Raw genomic sequence first — 12,353 nt, 5'->3', positions numbered from 1 at the left:
TAGCTTATTTTGGCATTCCTGCTTAAAAACTTAACATGAAGCATAATATCAATACACAGAGGAGTGCCCAAGTCTGCTCAGCAAGAAATACTTCAGGATGATGTATAAACAGCTTACCCTCAAGATTTGTTTAGTGCACAGGAGCCATTGGCTACATTGTATGTCTGCGTACTTGATTGTACATCATTTAATAGCCTCTGTGAAAATGCAATTTATTTAGGGTAACCAAAAACATTGATTTTTGATTTTATTGGACGCTTTACCATATTGGGAAAAAAACAGGAAATTTAAATCCTCCAAGATTATATACTTTGAACTTGTATTGAATAAAAATAAACCCTTTTGGATGGGTTTCCTCTGGTTATGAAGTGTCAGGCACTGCAGCATAATTCCAAATTGATATTGTTAAAGCATGAGAGATTTATCAATTTTTCCCTTTTGCACCCGAGAGAAGTAAAAGATTATTGTACAAACTGGAAACATACAATGTATGGATAGAGGTTGATAACAGGATGCTGGGGTCCCTATTATTGTGGCAGCTGAGCATAATTCATGTTAATGAGACATTACTACAAAAAAACAACCAGGTACAGGATGAAACTCACTCACTAGCTACACTGCACAGGCAGTGTTTAGTCAGCATGGCAACCAGCAATGAATGCACCCTGCAGACAGTCTGCAGCTGGAATACAAGTTAGAATTCAGAGACTGGACTAGAAGCCTGGTTACAGCATCATCATTTCAGGTAAAAATCACATCACCAGGAATCAACAAACTGTCCAGGCAAGAGTAATCTCTCCGCTAGGCAGGTTTCAGCTCCCAACACCACCCTGCTCCACCACCCAGTTAAGCTTCTGGTCAATGGTGACCCTCAACCCAGTATGTTAATGGTGGGGTACTCAGTGATGGTCATGCACTGAAGGCCAGGGGAAGGTAGTTGGGCCTTTTCATGGATATTCTGGGACCTATATGGCACAAATGTTACCTCCATTAACCTATGTTTCTCTTTCAGATGTGATTCACCTGCTGTGCATTTCTATTCTCATCAATCATGATACCTGGGCACCTTAAAATTAATTTTAGGAAATTAGATTATTTTGCCTGGGATCTTTATATCAATGAAAGAGAAGACTAAATCTCAATGGCCCGGATTTTGCTGTACCCTGTACTAATAATGGCAAGACTGTCAGCGCTCGCCGTTATTACAGGATATAAAATTGACAGCAACTTCTGGCGTCCGCACATGCACAGTTAAACGCGGAAATCATGAAGTTGTTGTCAGTGATATCCTGCTTCTCCACAGGGTGCGCTGTTGCGGTCTTTGCCGATGGGATCTGCACAGAGATCACTGTAATAGCATGAACTTAGGCTAATTACCCACTATTCTCGCTCTAAAGACAGATGAAAAAGTTAGGGCTTCTTCAATCAGGAGTAAGTTAATTTGAGAGAGTAGGAAGTGATAATTACCACTGAAAAACATCTCTGACCCTGAGAAATTAACCTGACAAGTGTGAAGTCTCATTCCCTAAGAAAATTAACATTGCAGATTTTTAAAAAGATAAAAATTTTAAAAATGTTTAAATAGTTTTTCTCTTATGTCTCTCCTTTAATCCCACGTGTAAGTCCCAATCTTTATTTTGATTCCTGTACAATGATTTAAATATAATTTATATTTCCTGTTTTTACTTCCTGCTTTGCAGTCTGCGTGTCTGAGGATTTTTCAATCTGATTGGTTGAAGAGCCCCCCTGTTGCTTAAACCTGCTCACAGGCGCCACAGATCCCCTGAATAAGGCACCGTGCTGGATTAGATGGCCCATGACAGGAAGTCTCCGCTGACAAGCCCACAAAAAGTCTCTGGGCAACTGTACACGAGGTGAACGGCACCGTCCCTTTGCCGCTCACAGCAAAATCCAGGCCAATATGCTGGGCTAGATCCCTAGTCACAGTATTGTTCCAGACAAAACAATTATTCAGTTAACTACTTTTAGCGTAGAGTCCGAGTAAAAAATGTGTCCAAAAAAAATCAACTTAAAAGGTACAGGTACAGCAGCAATTATGTTGTGCTGGTAGTTAGGGATGCTGAGCATTTGTTTTTTGCGACTCTCCCTGCTGTAAAGAAAGCAACAGCCATGGAAGAGTCTCACCTTCAGGGAGAGAGGCTATGAGGCGAGATGGGCAATAGGAACAGATCCAGAGACTCTCACTTAATTAACCAGGTCACAAGTGTGCTAATCTAAAAATACTAAATAAATCACACAAAGAATATATATTTTGTAACAATAGTTTGTTTCTAAAAGTATTTCTAGTCACACCTAATGGTAACTTAAGTGTTTTGAAATGTCTCTCTCTCTCCCTGCTTCCTGATATCTCCCTCCAAAAAATTCAGTCTTTACACAAAAATCTCAGATTTACCCTCTGGAGAAAATCTTCTCAATGACGGTCCGTTCTTTTGACTCTGGATACCTGCTTGTTTCCTCCACTCTACCACAAGCAGCCCAACTTTCAGCCACTACACTCCTGTGCACTGGAATTTCCTTCCAAAAACACTATGTGGGTCATTTTAACCCCCCAGGGTGGGTGGAGAGGAGGCTGGTGAGTTGGGTTGAAAATAAAAACACAGGAAACCTGACCCCAACCCGCCCACTTTCAGTTTAACGGAGGTGGGTCGGGTGGTGGGCTACGGCTACCAATCGGCTCTTAGGAGGCGGGTTGGTCACCAATATGTTTTAAGAAGGCTGTGTTTCTACATTTTAACAAGTGCTTTTTTTTTTTTTTAAACTTCTGCAGGCCAGGTTTCCTGGGATTCTGGAAAACCGGCAGATGAATGGAGTTGAGAAGGGCCGGACCCATGAGGGAAGTGCCTATATTGCACTGCTTGTGGGCCAGGAGGAGCAGGAGTGCTTCCACGCTCCTGCCCCCCCTTACCCCGGCCCAACAAGCTTACCTTGAAACACCCCATGATCGACCGACCACCAACCCTACCGGCCCACCCAACAACCCCCCTCCAATGTTCCATCTCCCCCACCCGGCCTAACAAGCTTATCTTTAAACACCCTGCGATCAAACTACCCCCACACCCTCCAATGTTGGCCAACCACTACCCACCTCTGCCCCCCCCCCCCACCCCGCCCGCAAGGTCGGACTTACCTGTCATCCGCTCCCCGGCTGCTTTCCAGCCCGACAGCCAGCCTGTAAATTTGGCTGCTTGTTGGGCAGAAAACCTGTTGAGATAATTTAAACAGGTTCTTCCGTTAAATTCAGCAGGACCTGTAGAAAACCCTAACTTCCAGGTTTCCCGTCCACAAATCCTGCCCGCCACCCCCTTCCCGGCTCAGAGTTATTATTCGGCCCTATGCTATCCCACTGACTGATACCAGCATGTTCAAGTGTCTCGGGAGTTCTACAGCCAGAGACTTGAGTACAAGAATCTAAATTGACACTCCAGTGCAGTACTGAGGGAGTGTTGCATGATCAGAAGTGCTGTCTTTTGGATGAGACGTTAAACTGAGGCCCCATCTGCTCTCTCAGGTGAACGTAAAAGATTCCACGGCACTATTTCAAAGCAGGGGAGTTATCCCCGGTGTCCTGGTCAACATTTATCTCTCAACCAACATCACTAAAACAGATTATCTGGTCATTATCACATTGCTGTTTGTGGGTCTTTGCTGTGCGCAAATTGGCTGCCGCATTTCCTACATTACAACTGTGACTACACTTCAAAAGTTCTTCATTTTCTGTAAAGCACTTTAGGATGTCCTGATGTTGTAAAAGACGCTATATATATGCAAGACTTTCTTTTATGTTCTTTCTGTAGCTTTTCTGTGTTTACTGACTTACAAGCATGGACTACTTGGAATTTTTGCTGTGTAAAAAATGTCAAAGTTACAACATAGTTTTTGTATTCAATTTTCACCATGGATTTGTGTGTCGATTTGCTGCCACTGCCATGCCTGAGCTCTTAGGTACATCTTACTGACATGAAAGGGAAGAGGAAAATCTGTGTTTTATAGGATATGATAGTAGCAAAAGAGGGTTTTAATGTAAGACATTATGTCCAATAGAAAGCTCCTGTATATTTCATAAACTATACTGTAGTAAGAATTTGAACATTAAGATATATTAGAAAAACTAGAGCAATAAAAATTTGAACATGTAAAAAAATGAATACTGTTTAATGGCTGGCTGGCTGTCGCACTAAATGTTTAAAACACATGAAGTGTCATTGGCACTAGATGGAGTATCCCCTAAGGACATTATTCTCCCACTCTGCGACCTAAAAGCAAACCGTTCATGATTTTTTTGGCTCAGTAATGCTACAATCTTGGTTAAAAGGGAAAAAAAGGTTCTTGCCCACCAAGTCAAACCTTTCCTCAGCCTCCCACCTGTCCCAGCCGTGAACCCGCGTCTTTCTAATTTCTCTCCTACCTCCCCTCATGGAGATCATCTTGTCCATGAAACCCATCTCCTTGATCCCATTCCCACTAAACTGCTGAACACTCAACTTCCCCTCCTGGCCACCATGCTAGCTGACAATGTAAATGGTTCCATCTCCTCAAGTACTGTGCCCCTCTCTTTCAAAACCACCAACATCAATCGCCTCTTCAAAAACCCATGCTCAATCCCTCAGTTCTTGCAAACTGCCACCCCAGCAATTGCATGCCTGTCCTCTCCAAAGTTCTTGAATGTGTTATTGCCTCCCAAATCCATGCACATCTTTCCTACAGCTTCACGTTTGAATCTCTCCAATCAGGTTTTTCATCCATGCCACAACACTGAAATGGCCCTAACCAAAGTCACAGGTGGCATCCGTTGTGACTGCAGTGCATTATGCATACTCATTCTTCACAACCACTCTGCAGCTTTTGACATGGTCGACCATCTTCCTCCAATGCTTCTCCTCTGTTATCTTACCTATCCAATCTTAGCCAGAGCACCCCCAGCATGGCTTCCCTTCCCGTTCCCACACCATTACCTCAGAGTCTCCCAAGCATCTATCCTTGGACCCCCTGCTCTTCCTTATCTGCATACGGCCTCTTGGCGACATCATTCAGAGATGGGGTCAGCTTCCACGTGTACGCTGATGACACAGACTATCTCTTCACCTCCACTCCCTAGGTGTAAAATGTACATTCATATATGGGCAATTACACTAATGACCACTGTTGTGCTTAAAATGCTACAATTGGTGGGAAGGGTACATGCCAAATCATTGACCTAAGTTAGATGCAAAAAGGCCTTTTTATTTAGGTAAACTGGGCTATGTGAGTATACAATAAGTATACAATATAATGATAACAAGTACTTAAAGTCATCATAATAATGCACGGGCTACATTTGTGATTTCATTACAGGGAAATTACAGACAAATATCTGTTCCCAGGTTGTCTCTAACCTGTAAATTTTAAAATATTGTAACAAAATAACTTCGAATAACAACCGTACGATTAAAAATAATCTGCCTTTATGGGAAGAACCATTCATTCTCAGGCAATGTGAACATTTTAGAAACTACAGAAAATATGAACTCTCAATATTTTATGAAGGCGTCATATTTTGCCAGTCTTCAAGCATGTACGTATATGAATAAGACAAGATTAGACTTTGCTTCTATGTGTTTGAATAAAATAAATAGCAGCTCCTCTCCCACACAACTGTCTTTACCCTGTGTGGACCAACAGAATATTGCTAAATGGATGACGGGCTATTTAATAAGCTGGTGTACCATCTTTGCACAACTAAAAAATTGTTTATGGCAAATATTTCCTAACATATTATTGGTGTCAGCTGCTGAATAAAGTTAGAATAGTTAGATGAAAATTCCGCTAGTGTTTTACAGCTTGCTTTAATTAAAATCCCGCAAATAAAATTCCAGGTACTGGGATCAGGATCAAATAGAAGCCATTGAAAATGTATAGGTGACACAATTTACTTGTTTCAGCATTCATACCCTTTTCTTTAGGAAAGGAAGTGTGATTAACATTAATGTCTGTTTATTTCTGTAGTGTTTTTTAAACGTCTGTTTAAATGGTGAGTGCTGCCAACATTATTAAAGGAACTGGTGGGAGTTCCGAAACCTGACACCGTAAGGAAGCCAAATTGATAGTTAAATGACTTGGGATTTTTAGTCATCATGTCATTTTAATTGTGTATGCTAAATTCATACTTTTGCATTCAGCAGCTCCTTGAAGAAATTTGCCACGGTGTAAGCACTTACCATATAAAACATGCAAAAACACAACTTTGTAAAGGCAGCAATAATTAACAGATCATTAGAAACAGAGAGATGCTGACCATAATGCACCATTTGGAAAATAAACCACAAAAGGCTACTTACAGCAAAACTCAAGTTTTAGGTTGAGGAAAAACATTTACATTGAAGAGGAATTAACCCATTTTATTCCTCTTTATTTGTCAGAAATGAAAATCCAACATACACTAAAACTGTAATTTCAGTAATACTAAGGCTTTACAGTAATAATTCAGCAGCAATAGTGATTTTGTTCGGTCATTATACCTTAACAATGTACAAAGAACAGAATACTGGTATATGTTTGAAAATCAAATTTCTTCTCAAAAGCAATGTATCCCATGTTATTTTTTTAAATGTTTTTTCAGGTTTTGGGTGATGCTAACAAGGCTACATTTATTGCCCATCTCCAGTTGCCCTTAGAAGGTGATGGGAGGGCTTCTTCTTCAAACCGCCGATGTCCTTGTGCTGATGATGCTCCCACAATGATGTTATCGAGGGAATTCCAAGATTTTGACTCCGCGATAATGAAGGAACAGCAGTATACATCCAAGTCAGGATGGTGTGCAATTTGGAGGGGAACTTGTAGACGATTATTTTCCCACGATCTTGCTGTTCTTGTCCTTATTGGTGGTAGAAGTCATGGGGTGAGTTTCCGCAGTACATCCTGTAGAAAGTACAGACTGCAGCCGCAGTGCATCAGTGGTAGAGGGGTGGAAATTGAGTCCAGTCCAGTACATTGAATGGCAAGGGTGCTGACCAAGCAGATTGCTTTGTCCTGGATGGTGTTCCACTTCTTAAGTGTTGTTGGCCTTTAAGGCGATAGGAACAGAATACTGGTATATGTTTGAAAATCATAGGAACAGGAATCGGCTATTCAGCCCCTCGAACCTGCTCTGTCATTCAATTAGATCATGGCTGATCTGTACCTTAACTCTGTTTACACACCTTTGCTCCATATCCCTGGATACCCTTACCAACAAAAAAAATCAATCTTGGTCTTGCAAATCCACAGCCTTGACCCAGAATCCACAGCCTTTTTGGGGAGCGAGTTCCAGATTTCAACTACCGACTGAATGAAAACGTGCTTCCTGATTTCACTCCTAAATGACGTAGCTCTAATTTTGAGATTATGTTCTCTTGTTCTGGATTCCCCCACTAGAGGAAATCATTTCTCTGTATCTACGCTATTGAATCCTGTTATTATTTTAAATACCTCAATTAGATCACCCCTTAATTTTATAAACTCAACTGAATACAAACCAAGTTTACGTCACCTGTCCTCGTAATTTAGCATTTTAAGCCCGAGTGTCAGTCTGGTGAATCAGCACGGTACCCCTGCCAAAGCCAATATATCTTTCCTGAGAGAAACAGAGTTAACATTGCAGGTCGATGATCTTTCGTCAAATATATATTCTGACAAAAGGTCATCGACCTGAAGTGTTGGCTCTGTTTCGCTCTCCACAGATGCTGCCTGACCTGTTGAGTATTTCCAGCATTTTCTGTTTTTATTTCAGATCTCCAGCATCTGCAGTATTTAGCTTTTGTATTAGTGGGAAGGTAGAATGCACAGGATAATTTGATCAGTATTTTTTGTGGGAAATCCTGCATTCTTCTCAGAATTCTTTTAAGTTTGTAGGCTCCATAAATCATCAACAGCAGTGTGCTTTGATAACATATACTATATCCTGGTGATTTGCCCTGTATTCCCTCAATCAGCTTGTACTCCCTTTACAGACGTAAATGATGCAGCAGCGTGTGGACATCACAGAAATAAAAAAACAAAGTGACACAACAAGTAGAGCTTTTGGATTCAAGGTCTCAGGACTTCATGGTCCTTGAGATGTTTGAATTGTGATCTTCTACAATCAACCACCTGTCAGAATTGTTCCTGCAGTCTTACTGCGAGCTATACAAATCTGCAGTTTCTACTCTCTGCATTTCCTACCTTGCTCTTGCTGCATACCAGGCTTGCACCTTAAAGCAGCATTAGCCGTAGCTCAATCTAAACGATGACAAACAATAATAAAAAGACAGGCACTATAATCCTTAGTTGTATTCCTCCTCATAAAAACACTAACTGAAACAAGGAAGAATATGAAATGTAGCAAAAACAAAAAAAGGAACGACATTGGGTAGGAAAACAAAAAAATATCAAAGATGATCCAAAAGTAAATGAATGATCACAATGTTCACCATTCTGCGCCCCCTCATCTGCTATCGTCACAATATGGCGAAAAGAATCATGCACAGGTAATAGGCAAATATCATTGGAAACTGAAATTTCTATTTTTGAAATAAAAACAGAAAATGCAGGAGATACTCAGCAGGTCAGGCAGCATCTGTGAAGAGAGAAACAGAGTTAACATTTCAGGTCGATGACCTTTCGTCAGAACTGGAAAAAAAGCAGAAAATGGAACAGATTTTTACGCAAGTGTAGGTGCTGGGAAAGGGGAGGGGATGTAAGAACAAAAGGGAAGGTCTGTGATAGAATAGAAGGCAGGAGAAGTTAAGAGACATTAAGAGATATTCAAGGCAAAAGGAGATGGTAATGGGACAGGTTAAGAAACAAAGGATGGCTCTAGATGAAGTGTAAATTGCACTGGCAGAATGAAAGACAGCTGCCATGTGGAAGAGAAGAAAAAAAAGACAGACAAAAAGTGTGGATAAAAAATGATAGGAGCCGAGGTTATGATCTGAAATTGTTGAACTCTATGTTGAGTCCAGAAGGCTGTAAAGTGCCTAATCAAAAGATGAGGTGCTGTTCCTCGAGCTTACGCTGAGCTTCCGTGGAACAATGCAAGAGGCCGAGGACAGTGAGGTCTGAGTGGGAGTGAAGTGGAGAATTAAAGTGACAGGCGACCAGAAGCTCGGGGTCCCCCTTACGGACTGAACGGAGGTGTTCCGCAAAGTGGTCACCCAATCTATGATTGGTCTCCCCAATGTAGAGGAGACCGCATCGTGAGCAGCAAATACAGTATACTAAACTGCAAGAAGTATAAGTAAATCGCTGTTTCACCTGGAAGGGGTGTTTGGGGCCCTGGACAATGGGAAGGGGGAAGGTACAAGGGCATGTGTTGCATCTCCTGCGCTTGCACAGGAAGGTGCCGGGCGAAGGGGAAGGGGTGTTGGGGGTGATAGAGGAGTGGACCAGGGTGTCGCGGAGGGAGCGGGCTCTTCGGAATGCTGAAAGAGGAGGCGAGGGGAAGATGCGTTTGGTGGTGGGATCACGCTGGAGGTGGCAGAAATGGCGGCGGATGATCCGCTGAATGTGGAGTCTGGCGGGGTGAAAGATGAGGACAAGGGGAACTCTATCGTGGTTGCGGGAGGGAGGGGCAGGGGCGAGGGCAGAAGTGCGGGAGATAGAACGGACATGGTCGAAGGCCGCGTCAACCACAGTAGAGGGGAATCCTTGGTTGAGGAAAAAGGAAGACATGTCGGAAGCACTGGTATGGAAGGTGGCATCGCCAGAGCAGATGTAGCGGAGACGGAGAAACTGGGAGAATGGAAGAGAGTCCTTACAGGAAGCGGGGTGGGAGGAAGTGTAGTCCAGGTAGCTGTGGGAGTCAGTGGGCTTGTAGTGAATGTTTGTCAATAACCTATCCCCAGAGATGGAGACGGAGAAGTCGAGGAAGGGAAGGGAAGAGTCAGAGATGGACCATGTGAAGGTGAGGGAAGGGTGGAAATTGGAAGCAAAGTGAATGAAATTATCTAGTTCAGGGCGAGAGCAGGAAACGGCACCGATACAGTCATCAATGTGCCGGAAAAAGAGGTGAGGGAGGGGACCCGAGTAGGACTGGAACAAAGAGTGTTCCACATATCCCACGAAAAGGCAGGCATAGCTAGGACCCATGCGGGTTCCCATAGCAACACCTTTGATTTGGAGGAAGTGAGTGGAGTCAAAGGAGAAGTTGTTCAATGTGAGAACAAGTTCAGCCAGGTGGAGGAGGGTGGTGGTGGATGGGGACTGGTTGGGCTTCTGTTCAAGGAAGAAGTGGAGCGTCCTCGGGCCATCCTGGTGGGGGATGGAGGTGTAGAGGGATTGGACATCCATAGTGAAAAGGAGGCGGTTGGGGCCAGGAAACTGGAAACTGTTAAAGTGGCGGAGGGCGTCGGAAGAGTCGCGGATGTAGGTGGGAAGAGACTGGACAAGGGGAGAAAAAAGAGTCGAGATAGGAAGAGATAAGTTCCGTGGGGCAAGAACAGGCTGAAACGATGGGTATTTGTATTTCTATTTTTGAAGTTTATTTTAATTTTATTACTTTTCTAACTTTCAAATTAAGCTTCCAGAGTCTTGTTAGAAAGAGAAATAAGTTTACTGTCCAAGCAATTTTGATGCTCTTGCTGAGAAAAAGGGCCAGATTGATCCCTGCATACAAACATGCAACGGAAATGTAAAAAGTGAAGATCTGTGGAAATGTTGATCTAATGAAACTGCTTAAAGGTATTTGACTGTGCAATGTTTATTCCATTACCAACAGAATAACCCCAGGAAGAATGCTTTGTGATGTGCCTTTTGGCTTTTTTTAAAGATGTATTTGCTAAAAATAATAAAACTCAATGATGTTTATTTACTGCCACCCATGATCAATTCACTGGTTGATTTTCTTAGTTTGATGTCTGGTCACCCACTGAACCAATAGTAAGAGTCTCATTAGTGTTGTGTATGTCCCTTTAAGGGAATAACTGGTCTCAGACTGCAGTACCGGCAGTGACCATCCCTGTATAAAAGGCCCTGGCAGGCTTCTGTAGTTTCAGTTTCCAGATTGTCTCCATTCAGTAAAGACTTGTTAAACCAACTCCTACATTCCGTGTCTCCATTAACACACGGATTTAATAATTAGAATGTACAGGGTGTAAATTGTTGCACGCGAGTTCGAACTGATTGTTTTCAGTCACTGCCACTTTTACCTGTACTCTAAGAAACACTTTCAAACAAAAGAAAAAATGGTAATCAAATTAGTAATTTGATACACAATAGAAGAAAGGTGTGGAAAATTTACAGCTCTCAGCATCTTCAACTATTTTACTTATCCGGAAAATTGCCACTAGACTTGGATTGGATTTCAATAGAAGCTGCAGTCAAACAGTAGTTTATTCTAATACCATCCCCTCAAGTGCCGAGTTAAACTTATCAGATTTAACACAAGACATGCACACGGGTGCTTTTTTGAGGTTATGGTTGATGTATATTGTTGCAGCAAACTAATGGGAACTTCTTTCTGTACCTCACCTAAGTTGGGAGTGGCAGATGCTAAATAAAATTGGCAGTCAAGATAGATGCAGTATTGTTAATCAGGATCGCTCTCAAATTAATATAAACAAAGCTACTTTCAATTCTCAGATGAGGGCTAGATTTTGTAAAAGTACAATGGTTTATGTAATATATACCAGTGCTTTAAAGGCAATAAGGACAACCTGTGGCATAAAAAATGGCATTTTAAATGCAGTCATACTGAGTATTCACTCTGTTTAATGGCCTGTAATACTGAAGTGTAATGGGGCCTCAACTGCAAGCTGCTGTCACTGCAGATAAATGTCTAACTAACCCAAAATGGCAGTACTTCAGTTTGGGAATCATGTAATCTTTATAAATTATTTATTAAAATCATTTTAAAATCCGTGTTTTGGTGTGTGCGGCGGGGGGGGGGGGGGGGGGGGGGGGAGAAAGAGAGAGATGTTGTTGTTGGTGTTGCTGTTGGTGTTGTTAGGCAACTTCAACAATCTAAAAATTTTAGCAACCATTCCACAAATTTGCTTAAGTGTTTGGTTTAAAATATAGAAAATTCGATATTTACAAAATAAATTCTCTGCCATTCCCCAAGTTTCTCAGATTCTACTGACTAATTACAACAGACAAAATGAGTTGTGAATGGTGCATTTGAAACAAGTTATGCAGCTCCAATGTTCTCTGCAAAACTTTCCATATAAAATATGACAGCTGCCCTTTCCTTTCCCACAACTTTCTCCACGCACTGACACATGCATATGAAATTCCATGCTGGTACTGAATTGACCTCAGGGTGAATTCCCACTATAACTGTAGCACTGGTGAAAAGTAGTTTTGATGCTGCAGTTATGGATTAAACATAGCTTGAATCTTGA

General features: G+C 42.0%; 1 protein-coding gene across 4 annotated transcripts in view; it reads right to left on the bottom strand.

Moving 5' to 3' along the window:
- Positions 1–12,353, bottom strand: part of LOC147105210 (TBC1 domain family member 22B-like) — a 382,991-nt gene that overhangs the window by 140,881 nt on the left and 229,757 nt on the right. The gene's annotated exons all lie outside the window — the stretch shown is intronic.

Source organism: Somniosus microcephalus, chromosome 18, assembly GCF_052327205.1.
Source record: "Somniosus microcephalus isolate GS21.2 chromosome 18, FLI_Smic_1.0, whole genome shotgun sequence".
NCBI lineage: Eukaryota > Metazoa > Chordata > Chondrichthyes > Squaliformes > Somniosidae > Somniosus > Somniosus microcephalus.
Note: the sequence above shows the minus strand (reverse complement) of the source record. Positions and strands in the feature narration are given on the sequence as shown.